General features: G+C 35.7%; 1 pseudogene; it reads right to left on the reverse strand.

The window, feature by feature from the left end:
- Nucleotides 1-13,311: 13,311 nt before the first annotated feature.
- Nucleotides 13,312-13,429, reverse strand: LOC118608542 (annotated as a pseudogene).
- Between the last annotated feature and the right edge of the window lie 924 nt (nt 13,430-14,353).

The raw sequence follows: 14,353 nt of genomic DNA on the forward strand, positions 1-14,353 counted from the left end.
ATCTCACAGGCAGGGAGGAAAAGGACTTCATATTCCTTGAAGTGTGTGTAGGGCTGGAGAGGGAGTGGGGTGGGTGGGGAGAGTTGTAATGTGTTTAAGGTGACAATGACACTCCCTTCAGAAGGCAGACATCAAAACCACCTCCAGGTCACTCATGTCATTGTGATGTATGTTGCACCTCATGGATGTTGTAAGCAACTAATGGCCCTCAGAAGGAGAAAATACTCAGCCTACAGAAAGTCACTGACAGTACCCCCCAACACACACACACACACACACACACACACACACACACGCTAAAATAATGTTGTTTTCAGGCCAGAAACTCAACACTGATTAGTGCACTTCCTTTAGAAACTTGGGGTGGAGTGAAAGCGTAACAAGGGCAGCACAGCAGAAATGGTGCACCCCCCACCCCACAGGCAATAACGGGGAGACTTGCCTGCAGAGAATTTTATTACAAGAACAAACTTGAGTAAAAGCTGGTTTTTATATTATTCCATTCATATGTCAGTATGTCTTAATGCTGTTCTTCCCCTGAAATAATCTGTCATGTGTGTGCGGCTGAGGTGGGGAGATGATGCAGTGGCTTTGACATCACGTGTGGAGGGTTGAGTTAGTCATATTCCTCGAGTTCTCTTGTTTTCTCATTGATTCCTCTTTTTCTACCTCCCAGTCCCATTCTTCTTCTTCTCATGGGCAATCATTCTGATACATTTGAAACTTATACTTTTCATGAGTGTTAATATGTCTATGATAGTTTGTGGGCATTTATTTTTAATTTAGGTATCTGTTAATATTATACATCATCATTTCTCGATGTTTTGCTGAACTTGATTTTTAAGATCCGTCTATATTCTTAGGGATATGTCTAGTTTTTTCTTCCCTTGTAAATTAGATCTGTCAGATATATTCTTTATACTTCGTACATTTTAGAAAGAAATTTGCTTTTTCTATATTTTCACCTACCCCTTGGTCTCTGGTTTGATTTACATTTCAATGTTTCTTTCTTTTTGGAGCGCCTGTAAATAGTATCATGTGTTTAATTTTGATTTCCACATGTTCTTCATTTGTATATAGGATTGTGATCAATTTTCAAAAATAACCTTTTTATTTTGAAATAATTGTATGATATCACAACTAGGAAATTGACATCAATGCACTCCATGTACCTCATTCCAATCTCGCCAGTTTGATACCTGCTTGTGTGCATGTGTGTATTTATGAAATGTGGAGAATCCTGTGAGGACCACCACAGTCAAGATAGAGTTTCATCAACACAGAGAACTCTCCTGCTGCCCTTTTTATAGCCACACCACTTACCCCCCCCCCCAAGTTCATAAACCTTAGTAACCACTACTCTTCCTCTATAACTGTCATTTTAAGAATGTTCTATAAATAGAATAATGTAGAATGTAACCTTTGAGGATTAGCTTGTTTTCATTCAATGTATGTCTCTGGAGATTCTTCTTTAAGTGTTTTTATTAATTATAGTTGATATTCAGGGTTATAGTAGTTTCAGGTGTGCAGTGTAATGATTAGAATGTACATAATTTACAAAAATATCCCCCTGAATAGTCTAGTACACACCTGGCACGTATGCATCATCATTAAAATATAATCGACTATACGCCCTATACTGTATTTTCCATCCCCATGACTATTTTGTAACTACCAATTCGTATTCCTTAATCCCTTCACTTTTTTCACTTAGCCCCTAAATTCCCTTCCCATCTAGCAATGATCAGTTTGTACTCCGTATCCATGAGTCTGTTACTGTTTGTTTGTTCATTTATAGTATTATTTTGCTTCCATATATTAGTGTAATCATATGATCTTTGTTTCTCTCTGTCTGTTTTATTTCACTGACAATAGTATCCTCTAGGTCCACAGGTTGTCTCATATGGTAAGATTTCATTCTTTTGTATGGCTGAGTAATATTCCATTGTGTATATGTGTCACCTCTTTAATGTGTATTGATGAACACTTAGGTTGCTTCCATATCTTGGCTATTGTATATAATGTCACAATGAACGTAGGGGTGCACATATCAATTTGAATTTGTGTTTTGGGTTTCTTTGGATAGTGAAAAATGGAATTGCTGGGTCATAAGGTAGTTAGTTGTACGTATAATTTTTTGAGGAACTGCCAAACTGTTTTCCATAGTGGCTGCACCAATTTACATTACCAGCAGTGCACGAGGGTTCCCTTTTCTCCACATCCTTGCCAACACTTATTTGTTGATTTATTGATGATTACTGACATATGTCTATTGGCTATCCGAATGTCCTCTTTGGAGATACGCTTATTCAGGTCTTCTGCCCATTTTTAATAGAACTGTTTATTTTTTTGGTGTTCAATTGTATCAGTTCTCTATAACTTTTTTGATATTAACCTCTTATCAGGTGGATCATTGGTGAATATCTTCTCTTATTCAGTAGATTGCTTTTTTGTTTTGTTGAAAAACTTTTTAGTTTGAGGAAGTTTCATTTGTTTACTTTTTTTATTTTCTTTCCCTTCCCCGAGGACGTATATCATAAAAATATTACTAAGAGCAATGGCAGAGGGTTTGCTGCCTATGTTTTTTCTTGTTTAGTCTTTTGGGCCTTATATTTAAGTCTTTAATCCATTTTGATTTTATTCTTGTATATGTTCTAACAAGGTAGTTTTTTTTTTCATTTCTTCATATGTATCTGTTCAGTTTTCCTGATGCCTTTTATTATTATTTTTTCTTTTTTAAAATTAATTAATTAATTTTTATTAGTTTAAAGTACACAGTACCTTGGTTAGACATCTATAATGTTCATAAGATGATCCTCCAATTGCTCCCTCCCCCCCCCGGCCCTCCATTTAGCCATCATATTAATGCTAACCATTCCCTCTGCTGTGGTCCCCATCCCCGTGACCATCTATTATCTATTAATTTGTACTTCTTTAACCCTTCACTCCATTCTCCCAGTACCCCAGCCCCCTCCCCTCTGGCCGTTACCAAATTGTCCACTATATTTGTGACTCTGTTTTTGATTCATTTGTTCTTTTTATTCCTTATATTCCACATATAAGTGAAATCGTATATCATTTATATTTCTCTGACTTATTTCACTCAGAATAAGAACCTCTATGTCCATCCATGTCATTATAAATGGTAAGATTTAGTTTATTTTTTTATGGCTGAGTAATATTCCATTGTATATATGCACCATAACTTCTTTATCCAGTTGTCTGTTGACAGGCATTTAGGTTGCTTCCATATCTTGGCAATTGTAAATTGTGCTGCCATGAATATTGGGGTGCATAGATCTTTACAAATTATTGTTTCGGTTTTCTTTGGATAAATAGCCAGAAGTGCAATTGCTGTATCAAAAAGTATATCCATTTTTTAATTTTTTTGAGAAATTTCCATACTGTTTTCCATAGTGGCTGTACCAATTTGGAATCCCACCAACAATATATGAGGGTTCCCTTTTCTCCGCATCCTCCCCAACACTCGTTTGTGCTTTGATTTATTGATGAGAGCTATTCTGACAGGTGTCAGGTGATATCTCATTGTGGTTTTAATTTGCATTCCTTTGATGACTAGTGACCTTGAGCATCTTTTCATATGTCTATTGGCCACCTGTGTTTCCTCCTTAGAGAAGTATCCGTTCAGGTCTTATGCCCATTTTTTAATTGGATTGTTTTTTGGTGTTGTTGATTCGAATAAGTTCTTTATATATTTTTGATATTAACCTCTTATCAGACGTATCATGAGCAAATATCTTCTCTCATTTTGCAGGTTGTCTTTTTACTTTGTTCATGGTTTCCTTTACTATACAGAAAACTTTTGTTTTGATGTAGTCTCTTTTGTTTATTTTTTCTTTTGTTTCCTTTGTGCCTGGAGATATATCCGAAAAGAAATTACTGTTAGTAATATCCGAGAGTTTACTGCCTATGTTTTCTTCTAAAAGTTTTATGGTTTCAGGTCTTACATTTAAGTCTTTAATCCATTTTGAGTATATTTTTGTATACGGTGTAAGAAGGTGGTCCAGTTTCTTTTTTCTGCATGTATCTGTCCAATTTTCCCAACACCATTTATTGAAGAGACTGTATTTACCCCTTGCCTCCTTTGTCATATATTAAGTGAGCATATACGCATGGATTTATTTCTGGCCTCTCTATTCTGCTCCATTGATCAATGTATCTGGTTTTATGTCAGGACCATGCTGTTTTGATTACTGCAGCTTTGTGGTATAGTTTGATATCAGATAGTGTTTAACTTTGTTCTTCTTTCTCAAGATTGCCGTGGCTATTTGGGATCTTTTATGGTTCCATATAAATTTTATGATTATTTGTTGTAGCTCTCTGAAAAATTCCATTAGTATTTTGATAGTGATTGCATTAAATCTATAGTTTGCTTTGGGTAATGTGACCATTTCAATAACGATGATTCTTCCTACCCATGAGCACGGTATAAGCTTCCATTTATTTGTATCTTCAATTTCTTTTTGCAATGACCTAATTTTCTGAGAACAGGTCTTTTACCTCCTTGGGTAATTTGATTGCCAGGTATTTTATTGTTTTTGATGCAATTATAAACGAGATTGTTTTCTTAATTTTTCTTTCTACAAGTTCATCATTGTTGTATAAAAATGCTACTGACTTCTGAATATTTATTTTGTGACCTGCTACTTTACTGAATACATTGATCAGTTCTAACAGTTCTATTTTGTTGGAATCTTTAGGGTCCTCTATAAATAAAATCATGTCATTGAAAAATAGTGAGAGTTTTACTTCTTTCTTTCTAATTCAGATACCTTTTATTTCTCTTTCTTGTAAGACTTCCAATACAATGTTGAAGAGGAGTGGTGAAAGTGGTCATCCTTGTGTTGTTCCTGATCTTAAGGAAAAAACTTTTAGCTTTTGTCCACTGAGTATGATGTTAGCCATAAGTGTCATCATATGTGGCCTTTATTATGTAGAGATCTGTTCCCTCTATTCCCATTTTGCTGAGAGCCTTTATCATAAATGGATGCTGGATTTTGTCATATGCTTTCTCTGCATCTAAATAATTCTATTAATATGATCATATGGTTTTTATCTTTCGATTTTTTAATGTTGTGTATTGCATTAATTGATTTGTGGATATTGTACCAACCTTGTATCCCAGGAATAAATCTAACTCGATATGCTATATATTTTAAATGTGTTGCTGAATTTTGTTTGCTAATATTTTTTTAGATTTTTATTTTATTAGTTTCAGGTATACAGTACATTGGTTAGACATTCTTATAGTTTAGAAAACAATCTCCCTAATTACTCTTTCTCTCCTCTGGCTTTCCACCTAGCCAATACATGAATGATAACTGCATTCACTATGCCGTGCTCCATAGTGAATAGTTGATCATGATCCCATGACCATCTATCAACTACTAATTTGTACTTTTTTAACCCTTCAACCCATTATCCCAACCCCCCAATGCCCCTCTCGTACTTTGCTAATATTTTGTTAAGGATTTTTGCATTAATGTTCATAAGATATATTGGCCTATTTTTTTTTCTTTTCTTTTCTTTCTTTCTTTCTTTCTTTCTTTCTTTCTTTCTTTCTTTCTTTCTTTCTTCTTCCTTCCTTCCTTCCTTCCTTCCTTCCTTCCTTCCTTCCTTCCTTCCTTCCTTCCTTCTTCCTTTCTTTCTTTCTTCTTTCTTATGTCTTTGTTTGGTTTTGGAATCAAGGTAATGGTGGCCTTATAAAACAAGTTACGGAGCCTTCCCTCTTGAAGTTTTCGGAATAGTTTGAGAAGAATAGGTGTTAATTCTTTGAATGCTTGGTAAAATTCACCTATGAAGCCATATGGTCCAGGACTTTTGTTTCTTAGTAGTTTTTGATTACTGATTCTATTTCATTAGTAATTCGTTGGTTGAGATTTTCTGTTTTTTTCTTGACTTAGTTTTGGGAGATTGTATGTTTCTAGGATGTATCCCTTTCTTCCAGAATGTTCAATTTGTTGGTATATAATTGCTCATAGTATTTTCTTATGATCCTTTGTATTTCTGTGGAGTCCATAGTTATTTCTCCTCTTTCATTTCTGAATTTATTTATTAGACTTCTCTGTCTTTTTTCTTTGAGTCTGGTTAAAGTTTTGTCAATTTTGTTTGTCCTTTCAAAGAACCAGATCATGGTTTCATTAATCTTTTATATTGTTTTTCTAGACTCTATTTCATTTATTTCCACTCTGATCTCTATTATTTCCTTCCTTCTACTCACTTTTGGCTTTGCTTGCTGTTCTTGCACTAGTTATTTTTTTTAAGTGTAAGTTTAGATTGTTTATTTGAGGTTTTTCTTGTTTCTTGAGATAGGCCTGTATTGCTTTGAATTTCCCTTTTAGGACTGTTTTCACTGTGTCCCACAGATTTTGAGTCATTGTGTTTTCACTTTGATTTCTCTCTAGGTTACTTTTGATTTTTTTCCTTGATCTCATTGTTAACCCATTTATTGTTTGGTAGTATGTTATGTAGTTTCTATGTGTTTGTGTATTTTCCAGGTTTTTTTCTTGTAGTTGATTTGTAATTTCATATCATTGTGATCAAAGAAGATTATCGATATGATTTCAATCTCCTTAAATTTATTGAGAAATGTTTTGTGTCCTAACATGTGGTCTATCCTAGAAAATGTTACATTCTTTTCCACTTGAGAAGAATGTATATTTTGCTGCTTTTGGGTAAAATGCTCTGAAAATTTTTATTAAATCTATCTGGTCTAGTATGTCTTTTAAGTATTTGTTGATTTTTTGTCTGAAGGTTCTGTCCATTGGTGTCAAAGTGATGTAAAAGTCTACTATGAGTGTATTACTGTTGATCTCTCTTTTTATGCCAGTCAATAATTGCTTTATGTATGTAGGTGCTTCTTTATTCGGAGCTTATATGTTTACTAGGGTTATGTCCTCTTGATGTATTGATAAATTTTTAATTTTGTAATGTCCTTATTTGTCTCTTATTACATCCTCTTTTTAATAGCCTATTTTGTCTGGTATAAGTATTGCCATCCAGGCTTCTTTTCCATTTCCATTTGCATGAAATATTTTTTTCCATCCCTTTACTTTCAGTCTGTGAGTGTCATTTGATCTGAAGTGAGTCTCTCGTAGACAGCATATGCATGGGTCTTATTTTCTTATCCATTTGGCTTCGCTATGTCTTTTGCCTGGAGCATTTATCCATTTACATTTAAAGTGATTATTGATAGGTACATAGTTATTGCCATTTTATTAATTGTATTTGTTTTCCCCCCCTTTTTTTTAACACCTGTTTTTATAGAAGTCCCTTTAACATTTTTTGTAGTACTGGCTTGTTAGTAATGAATTCCTTAAACTTTTTCCTGTCTACAGAAGTTCTTTATCTCACCTTCTATTATAATTGAAAGCCTTGCTGAGTAGAGTATTTGTGGTTATAGATTCTTGTTTTTCATAACTTTGAATATTTCCAGCCAGTCCCTTCTGGCCTGTATGAACTGAGTGCTGTTGTTTCCTGTTGACTTTGTGATTCAAGGAAAGCACAGGATGGGACTGGGTTGCCTGGGAGCAGGCTGGCCACAGGTCATTTGTGGGTTAGGTGGGGCATAGTCCCAATGATGCACATGGCCATTAGTCCTGCACAACGTCAGATTTGCTGCCAGATCTGGGACTGTGGGCTCCAATGAAAGTTACATATCACTGTGAGACCTGCTGCCATCTGTGATGGGCGCAGAAACCGCTGAGATTTGTCCAAGCGATACTGTAGCTCATGCTGGCAGCAGTGATCTTCCTGTTGCTGTGTTCCCTGAACTTTGCTCACCTTGCTGGCTGAGTTCTCTTGACCGTGCAGAATGCGCTTCCCCAGGGCAGGGGCAGCTGCCTAGCAACGTACCTCGGTGCACTTTGTGTATTGGATGGGACAGAAGCTCAGGGAGTCAAGGGCCATCGGGCCAAAAGCCTCAGTTTTCTGCAATTTCTATAACTACATGTTCCTGCAGTAGTCACAGATCACAGGGAGAAGCTGCTTCTGGGACAGTCCCACAGATCCCCAAGATCCACCCAAGTTCATGTTGGCAGAAGTGATCTGCCAGAAACTATCTCGTAAATGCAGTTCGTGGCCCTGGCTGGCCCCCAGAATATTTGGTCCTGAATTGGCACAGGGCGTGGCATCCATCCAGCAACAAAAAACTCAAGGCAATCTGTAGGTTGGGTGGGGTGGGCTGATCTCCTCAGGCCAGAGTTTCCTAATGGCCCTGTGGGCAGGGTCTGCACAGTGGAGCTGGTGGGAGGGGGTCTGTAGATTGCCAGTTTGGGGGCCATAGTAAGGCACAATGGTGGCTGCCCTTTTAGCCCTCTTTCTGGCGCCAGGTAATGTAGAATTTCTCGATATGGATCTCGTGCAAGCCTCTGACCCACTGCCAGTGTCTGCTGGTCAGAAAGCCTGAGCGCGCCTTCAAAAGGGCATCTAAGGTTTCAGTCTCCTCCCATCTCACCCAGACTGCCGGAATCCCCTCTGGTTTCCTCTCCCCTGGGCTGAGGAACCCTCAAATTTGGCCAGGACTCTCCTTTCCTTCAAGGGATCCTCTGCAGCCTCGGTCTCCCTCCTGGTGATCCTCCTCCACCTGCGGTTTCGGTCCAGCCCGATTCATGACTTTGCCCCTCCTTACCAGCTTCGATGTGGCTCCTTTATATTATGAAACGTAGGTGTTATGATCAGCTTACCTTCAGGTGATTCTCCACGTTGATTTGTTTTCTAATTTGGTTGTAATTTCAATGCGGACCTGGGAGGAGGCGAGCCCAGCTTTTACCTAGTCCATCATCTTCCTCCACAATCGAACTGCCTCTGCTCGTGACTTATTTTTTGCTAAAACAATAAGTTGAACTGAAATCCAGGCAAAAATTATGAGGAAGATTACTGAGAAAGGGGTGGAGGAGTGGTATTCAGAGAATGGTTAAAGTGTGTTATTTGCCTTATTCTTATTCTTTATGACGTGTGTTATAAAGTCACAGACTTTAGCAGGAAAATATATAATAAAAATATACATATGTGTAATACTTACATAATAGAAATATTTACAAAAGAATTGTCATGGCAGTGTTTGCTTTTGGACAATAAGGGAAATAAATGATAAGTGAAAACTTAGTGAAACATTTAGTTTTATCTACGATGTCTCCTTTCTCTAAGAACAAAGAAAGATTTGAAACTCATATAAAAACAAACTAAAAGGAAACACAAAAGAAAAGAAAGGAATGTGAAAAAAAATGTAAAAGAAAAGGACCAAAAAGAAAAAAAGAAGTTACCAACCTCCAGAATGCCAATAAAATTCCTGTAGGCAGTCAGAAATGCATATGAAACATAGAATCCATAATTTTCTTCCACTACAATAGCAATCTCACCATATGGCACAAAAGTAATGAAACGTACTCAGTTGTGAATAAGAGTGGAGAGCTCTGAGTAATGCAGTCATGACCTAATCAACTGAAACCATGAAAAAGGTAACAGACCACAAACCAATATACCAATATCTGGAAAAAGGCACCAAGAGATTCCTGTGATTAACTAAAAGTGAGGAAAATCCAAAAGGGGCTTTGAACACTTAAGGGAGAGCATTAGACTTGACAGTGCAAGTTCTGGAAATTTCTTTTAATGACCCGTGGCAAACAGACAGTAGCAGACCAAGAGCATTTAATATCTATAGCAGCTCCTTTTTTAAACCTGCTCCTCTAGATGACATAATTATTTTAATAATAATGCACGAATCAGTAATACCCATTGTTTTCTTGATTTTTTTTGTAGTATTAAACTTTCACAATTTTAAAGGAAGAAATTTCAATCTTAAAGACGCTTTTCGAATCCAGTAAAGTTGTTTTGTGTATAATCTAAAATGTAAACTTTCAAACAAAATTATATCTCTCAGTTCACAATGTGGTTCACTGCTTGAAAACTTCAATATAAATAAAAACTGTAAGTAGTCAAATAGAATGACAGTATTGAAGTAACTCAAGGTCATTTCTTGTCTCCAAATTACTGTGCTATCATTTACAACCTACTCTTTAAACCTAAGAATATGTAGTACCATAGGAGTTGGAACTGTGTCTGAAAGAGCTTGAATCACCCTAAATTGTTGTTAGTCATAACTCCTGGATATAAGGAGGGTAGAAGAATCCCCTTAAAATGTCCCAGGTAAAAAATGTGGTTTCCTGATTCACATAACCTAAATATCCAGGAGTGCTTCTGGCTATATACACAGACACAGCTGGATCTAGGGCCTCAGTAATGTCACCAGGACTATCCTGCTTCACTCCATCTCTCTTTTTCTCTTTCCCTCTTTCCCTCTTCCCCCACCCCCAGCTGTTAGCTCGACTTTCCTCTGCACTGCCAATATCGCAAGCAAACTCTGCTCATCTCAGGTTGCCCAGTAAATCCACTCTTGCAAATTTACAGCTTCTCATGTATTTGCAAAGTGTGAAACTAAACTAGTTTCCTTCATCAAATGCTCTTATATCATCACTGATTTGATAATAAGACCGCACTTGCATTATTCATTATAGTTAGGTTATATAATGATCCAATCGTCTAGGCTTAGTAACCAGCCGGTCCCTGGGATTCCCCATCCAAACCACATGGTCTAAATCATGGGAGATTAGTTCTACAAAGGAAATTAGAGACACTTGCCAGAAAAATGGTAAGCAGATAATGAGCTCATAAACCATAGCCCAGTGTGCTAATACTAATGCAGGTGAATGGTGACATATTTTACTTTTGAATAATCATTTATATCATTTAGCAAGAGGATGGATTAAAGTCCATGATTGGCACAATTTCATGTTTTTCATTAAATGAGGAAGAGGTCAGGTTAAGTAATTTAGAAGGACTATATAATCAAAGTCATGAACATAAGTTATAATTGATCAGAATCCATTACTATAGCTTCCATGGCCTCCATGTAATATAGTTTGAAAACATTTGGCTAAAAGCATTTGGCACGAAGTAAGTTTAATATCACAATTTGATAAAAACATTGATTTGATTAGAATTGGGATACCTGGACACTACCATCAGATTATTATAAATCTTGGTAAATAGCAGAGTGTTTTTGTAAATTTCAGTGAATCTTTAAGTATTTTGTCTGGTTTTGGGAATATTTAAATTGTTTAACTGTTTATTTTTAAATTCTAATCCATATTCATTCAATTATCCTTGTTTGTCTAAGTTGTAATATTGCAAAGCTAAAATACCTAAATATCTAAAAGCAGAGGTTTAGTTGAAATGAATTAAATTCCCCTCACCAAAATTCGTACGCACATAAATAGCTCTAAAAGTTTATGGATTTTTTGGTGATCAAAAAGAAATAGAACATGAAAAAATGTAATATTCAGGTATAAATCTAAAAAAATAATATGTACAAGAGTTATTTGAAGAAAACTACAAAACTCTGATGAAAGAAATAAAAGACCAAAATAAATGTAGAAATATATCATGCAATGGAAAAGATGACTCAATATTGTCAAGATGTCAGTACTTTCCAACTGACAGTGGATATAAGCAAACTGATTCTAAAGTTTATATGGAAGGGCGAAAAGCTCAGAATGACCAACACAATATTGAAGTTAGAATACTCTGAGACTTGTTATAGAACTAAGTGTTTAAGATAGTATGACATTGGTGAAATAATAGTCAAATAGATTAATGGATCCAGCCTAGTGACCCCAAAAATAGATCTATCTAAATATAGTTCACTAATCTTTGATAAAGAAGCAAAGGCAATACAATGAAGAAAAGATAGTCTTTTCAACAAATGCTGCTGTAAATACTAGACATTCACATATTAAAGTAACAAGTCTAGATACAGACCTTATACCTATCACAAAAATTAACTCAAAATGGATCATAGATCTAAATATAAAACAAACAAGAAACTACAACACTCCTAGAAGATAACATAGGAGAAAATCTAGGTGACCTTGAGTTTGGTGATGATTAGATATAATACCAAAAGCACCATCATTAAAAAAACAATCGAATAAGTTGGACTTAATTGAAATTAATTTTTTTTCTCTATAAAAGACATTGTTAAGAGAATGAAAAGATAAGTCACCGACTGGGAGAAAATCTTTATCTTTGCAAAAAAAATATCTGATAAAGGACTGGTATCCAAAATATACCAAGAATTCTTAAATTCAACAGTAAGAAAACATCTCAATTTAAAAAAGGGACCTAAGATCTGGACAGATATCTCACCAAAGAAGATATATAAATGACAAAACTTTATATAAATAAAGTGTTCAATATCATATGCCAGTAGGGAAATGCAAATTGAAACAATAATGAGACCACTAGAATGACTAAAGTCCAAAACACTAGCGATACCAAATACTGGTGAGGATGTGGAGAAACAGGAACTCTCATTCATTGCTGGTGGGAATATAAAACGGTAAAACTACTTTAGAAGAGAGTTTAACAATTTTTTACAAAACCAAATATGACCCAGCAATCACACTCTTAGGTAATTACTCAAATGAGTTGAAAACCTATATGCACACAAAAATGTGCACGCAAATGTTTATAGTAATCTTATTTATTTATAATTAATTGACCAAGCATGTAAGCAACCCGGTTGTGTTTCAATAGGTGAATTGATAAAGTGTGGTACATTTATACAATGACGTATTATTCACTAGTAACTGAAATAAACACTCAAAGCATAAAAAGATGTGGAGGAACTTTAAAGCATATTGCTAAATGAAAGGAGCCAATAGGAAAAGCCTATACTAAAAGGCTATGTTATATAAGTCCAACTATATGATATTTTGGAAAAGTCAACACCTTGGAGACAGTAAAAAAAGATCAATAGTTTCTAGGGCTTCATATGAGAGGAGTGAAGGGAAAAGGGAATGAGCAGTTAGAGGAAAGAGGATATTTAAGGCAGTAAAACGAATCTCTAGGATATGTAATTGTGGATTAAGATAATTACACATTTGTCAAGACCCATCGAATGTATCATACAAAGAGTAAACTCAAATGCAAACTATGGATGTTTGTTAAAAATAATGTATCAATATCAGTTAGTGAATTGTAACAAATGTAGTACACTAAAGCATGATATTACTAACAGAAGAAGCTGTGGGGAGGGCGGTGAGGGGGCATACAGGAACTCCGTGCCCTTTCTACTCACTTATTCTATAAACTTAAAACTACTAAAAGAAAAAACACATAGCCTTTTTTTTTTAATTTTTTTTTTTTACATGAGGCAGCCCTTGGTTGACCTCACAGATTATAAGGACCTTGTCAGTTTACAATCTCTTATTTTTTTATTTTTATTTTTTATGCCTACAGCACCTGGTCTTCTAGGTGGTCTCCCATCCAAGTACTAACCAGGCCTGAACCTGCTTAGCTTCCAAGATCAGATCGAATCTGGCTTGTTCAGGGTAGCATGGCTGTAGACCTATTAGATTTTTAGAAAATGAAATAATGAACCATCTAGGAAGACCAGGTGCTGTAGGTGTAAAAAATAGGAATTATACGCTGACAAGGTCCTTGCAATCTGTGAGGTTAACCAGGGGTTGCCTCGCCTCAAAAAAAAAAAAAATGAAATAATGACATCACTAACTTTCCCACATATCAATTCATTGAATAAATATTTTTGAACAAATACTATGTGCCAGACACTATTCCTAGCTTAGGAGGATATATAAGAAAACATATAACATGGTACCTGCCTTCAAGCAATTTCCATTGTAATGTCAGATATTGTCAAGTAAGCATGAACTCACACTAAGTAGTATCTGGTAAGTACTATATGAGAGTGAATACAGAGTGCTAGGCAACCACATAGAAGCAGCAGCTAACTTATTGTTGGAGAATAACGGAAGGCTTCCTGGAAGGAGTATAACTTCAGGAACAAACCATTTCTAACCTAAATCAATATATCTCTGCCTCCACACCCCCTAAATAGCAAATATATTTCTCTTGAGTTACTGTATTTGGTTGAATTCAATGTAGGAGGTGTATGTGAATGCCTCTTATCTGCAGCTGCAAATGAATAGGTCCAGAAAATTTCCACATTATAGTTAACAGACCTGCCAAGAATTAAAGTTTGTCCAAATAGAGCCTCAGGATGGGTACTGGAAGAGCTTCTGGAAGTCAGGTACAAGATAGAGGTCAGAAATCAAGGAAAAACAAAAGTGAAAAAGAGTAAATCTTAGCAGGACTGTGGACAATAGGGGCAAATACTGCTGACAGAATGTTACTACTGCCTAAGGCTGACCTTTATGGAATTTGTAATGAATGGCTTGTGCTAGGAGACCCAATCCATTTAAAGGGCCCTATAGAGAACAGACAGCATTATAAAATATCAGAGTTAGCCCTA

The sequence above is a fragment of the Rousettus aegyptiacus genome, unplaced genomic scaffold (genome assembly GCF_014176215.1).
Source record: "Rousettus aegyptiacus isolate mRouAeg1 unplaced genomic scaffold, mRouAeg1.p scaffold_m13_p_9, whole genome shotgun sequence".
NCBI lineage: Eukaryota > Metazoa > Chordata > Mammalia > Chiroptera > Pteropodidae > Rousettus > Rousettus aegyptiacus.